We start from the raw sequence: 3,726 nt of genomic DNA on the forward strand, positions 1-3,726 counted from the left end.
AAAAAAAAAAGGCTTTGCTGATTGCATGGGATGCATGAATGAAGTGCTGTATGTCTGCCAGAAGCAATCTCTTGTTTGGCTTAAGCATGATGAAAGAAGTGATTCCTTGGTCATGCACAGAATGTTGAGCTGGTATGGTGGCACTATCTATGATGGTCCATCTGCTTGAATGAGTGTTGTATTTCTGCCAGAATCAATATTTTCTGAATTATGCATGAAAGATCAAAATGATAGCTAGGTCAAGCATGAACCCTGAGCATTGATCGTGGCATCATCGCTTTGATAGTTGATTAGTTTGTCCAGTGCTGTATTTTTTGCCTCAGGTACTATCTCGTCAGGGTTATGCATGAAAGAACAAATGAATGCCTGGCCTCAGGTATCATCTCGTCAGGGTTATGCATGAAAGAACAAATGAATGCCTGACCAGTTAAAAACCCTGACTGTAGTATCGTGGCACCATCTATGATCGATCATCAGCTTGAATGATCTCAAGCAATGGTTGATGCCGTTACAGATGATGAAGGCTTGGTCTCTTTTTACTTGACAATATTGATGATGGTCCACCCTTTGAAGAGAAACTAACAGAATGTGAAACTTGTTATTGTTGCCACGCTCCAAATCACCATGAACCAAAATCTAGAGCACTGCTTCATACAAACTTGACGGCTGCTTAAGGTTGGGGCATTGAGGAGGAAATGGTTTGCATAACTACCTTTATTTTTATTTCTTCACAAAACTTCTATAGTAAAAGGTGGCTTAGACACAGAATTTTTTTTTGGGTAGCCATGCAATCTTGAGCACATAAGCTGCTAAGTGCTAAAATTCTATAAAACTGGATCATAAGTGGAAAGAGGTTTTGTGTATGTGTGTGAGCTGTGTGTATTATTTATTTATTTATTTATTTTTTTTTGGGGGGGGGTTTGGGTTGAAACTTGCATGCACTTAGGATGACTGGGGAGTGTGAAATTGGATGATTGGATCAGATCCAATCTGACAATTGCAAGGTGTACAAAGAATTCCATGCCATACCAATTTCAAAAATTGGTACAATTATTATATCCAGTTAAAAGTGGGTGAGCCTGAAATTGGTACAATTATTATATCCAGTTAAAAGTGGGTGAGCCTGTGGCACAACGGTTAAGTTGCACTATTGCAACCTGTTGGTCACAGGGTCAAAACTTGGACACAGCCTCTTCTGCGAAGAACAGGGGGTAAGGCTGCGTACACACTTGCCCCTCCCAGACCTTGCAGTAGCAGGAGCCTCGTGCACTGGGTTGCTCTCTCTCTATTATATCCATTTAAACTAAATTTAAAATTTTAAACACAGTATATCATATTTCGCTCATCTGCAGATGTTGCAAATTTTAATTTCATAGTTGTTTCAACCACACTTGTGAAATTATGTGGAAATCAATGATTTCTTACTAGCTTCTTCTATTTGAGCACCAACAGCTTGATATCCCCGGTTTTTAAATATGCATAGACCATTTAAGGTGATACTTTTTTGTTGATACTGGATATGTGGAATGGGGTTTAGATGAGAACAACTACTTTTCTTGCTAATAATGCTCATTCATACATGCACATTACATATGGTGTGATAAGAACTTTCCTTTGCCAAAATGTGCTTTGTTAACTGTTTATGTTATCTTCTTCAGGCATTCCGTTGCAGATACTCGGTCTTGGCGTAGGTACAAGCTGAAAACATTTTTAATTTTTTTTCCCGGATAGGTAGAATGTGTTTTCACTTTCTGTGGGATTGCGTATTGGAATCATTTTCTTTGTAATTTTTATTTGAAGGTGGAGGTTGTGGAGTAGGACTCGGCCTAGGATGGGGCTTTGGAACTGCTCTCGGAAGTCAATATCGCACAAATAGGATCACATTCCAGGGCATTGATTTCAATGATAAGGGGCGAAATGATGGGAAAACAATGAAGGATTAGGCAAGAACGTCCAGGAGGTTTAGGCTTCACAGTTACTTTTCATGCTGCTTCAAGCTGGACTTTCCCTCATTGATCTCCTTGCAGATCTTTCTTTTCCAACTCGAACTCAATGGAAATAGTGAAAATTTTTGGACACTGCATCTTATTACATCAACTGAGAGAAGTTTTAAGGTTGGGATACCTGGAGGAAGGATCACACTGTTAAAATGATGCCTAATATAGAAATTGAGTTTTAATCATCTTGGATGAAACTGTAGTGGTGAGTTTACTTACAGTCGGTATGCAGTGTACATTATGCTGTGATAATGATTGAAGCACTAGGGGAGGAATTATAAGCATATGGAGTTTATTTGTTTTGGTTGATCATTTGGTTTCACTTTTAATCTGTGACTATTTCAATCTTTCATCAAGAGCCTAGGTCTAATTGCCACTGTTCTTAGTCTCACTTTGGCAACTTAGACATTGCCACTGCTGCATATGGGTATGGAATAGCTCAATAACAGAACTTTCTGTCAGACACCACTCTGGTCAACCTTTCTCGACAGACCTTAGAACAGTCTTCAGGTTCTTGAACAATGCCTTGATCTAATGTTGTGGGTTATAAAGAGTTAGGTGAATAATAGATGATCTTATGGATGAATAATTGGATATATTATTTTTGGTCCACTCCTATGTCATTATCCTGGCTACATGACTGAGTGAGTGGAAGTTGAAGGCCACCCTTTAATTAACAAGTTGTGGGGTTTGAAGCAAAGGTTTAGTGCCAACATCGCCACTAAAGCCTTTATTTTCGGACTCAAATCCTCTACGGCTGGCAGTGAGGATCCAATGGCTGGGAGGAGGGCCTTGGTATGCACCTCAGCCGTCGGATGCTCACTGTCACTCATTGCCTCTCCGCAGAGGATTTTTGTGCTTTATTTCCTGGTGGTTTTATAAACCACTACCATCAACCTATTATTTAATTATCAGATTGGACGTCTCATTCGATTCAGTATTGATATCAACTGATGCTGATGCCAATACCTTTCTTGATACATGTATTGATATATTTTGACGGTCAAAACATTGGATTCGGCTCCTCTCCTCCAATTAATTGGGTGTCCAATTAGTTATCTAAGGGTTGGGAGAACCCGAACACTCATCCCAATGCATGATGGTACATATCCCTAAATTTGAAGCCAATTTACTAGAGAGTTGACTCCTATATTATACTCAGTAGGATGGAGTATTTTTTTTCCTTTCGGGTTTAATCCTCACATGATGTAGTAACATTTTGCCGATTCTGCCAAGCATTGGGAATGAATACAGCTTAGGGCCCGTTTGATAACGTTTCAAGAAACGCGTTTCTGCCGTTTCTGTTTCCAGAAACAGCAGAAACGGAGTAAAAAGCGTTTGATAAGACTGTTTCGTTTCACTTATTTTCAGAAATAGAAATAGAAATTTTTACTTATTTATGGTTCAAGAAACGATCCAGGCGAAACAAGTTCAACTTGTTTCACCGTTTCTGGAAACGACTTGTGGCATTCTTTCATTGGTTACTATCGACTTCTAAAAACATGACTTATCAAACACCTTCAATTCCGTTTCTATTTCTAGAAACGAAAATTTATGTTTCTGCCGTTTCTTGAAACAGAAACGGCAGAAAAGTTATCAAACGGGCCCTTAGTTCATTACCAAAAAAAAAAAAAATATAGGTGAGTTCAACCTGTTAAACTAATCAGGTTTTGTCACCATCTTTCTCACTTACTCACGGTCTTAGAAGTTAGGATCATCCTGGCGAGCA

General features: G+C 39.0%; 1 long non-coding RNA gene across 1 annotated transcript; it reads left to right on the forward strand.

The window, feature by feature from the left end:
- Window positions 1–7: 7 nt before the first annotated feature.
- On the forward strand, window positions 8–2,309 carry LOC122067605. Its single transcript, XR_006136794.1, has 2 exons — window positions 8–1,691; window positions 1,801–2,309. It is a non-coding gene; the product is annotated as an uncharacterized LOC122067605 (long non-coding RNA).
- The last annotated feature ends 1,417 nt before the right edge of the window (window positions 2,310–3,726 follow it).

This window comes from Macadamia integrifolia, unplaced genomic scaffold (assembly GCF_013358625.1).
Source record: "Macadamia integrifolia cultivar HAES 741 unplaced genomic scaffold, SCU_Mint_v3 scaffold2999, whole genome shotgun sequence".
NCBI classification, from domain to species: Eukaryota; Viridiplantae; Streptophyta; class Magnoliopsida; order Proteales; family Proteaceae; genus Macadamia; species Macadamia integrifolia.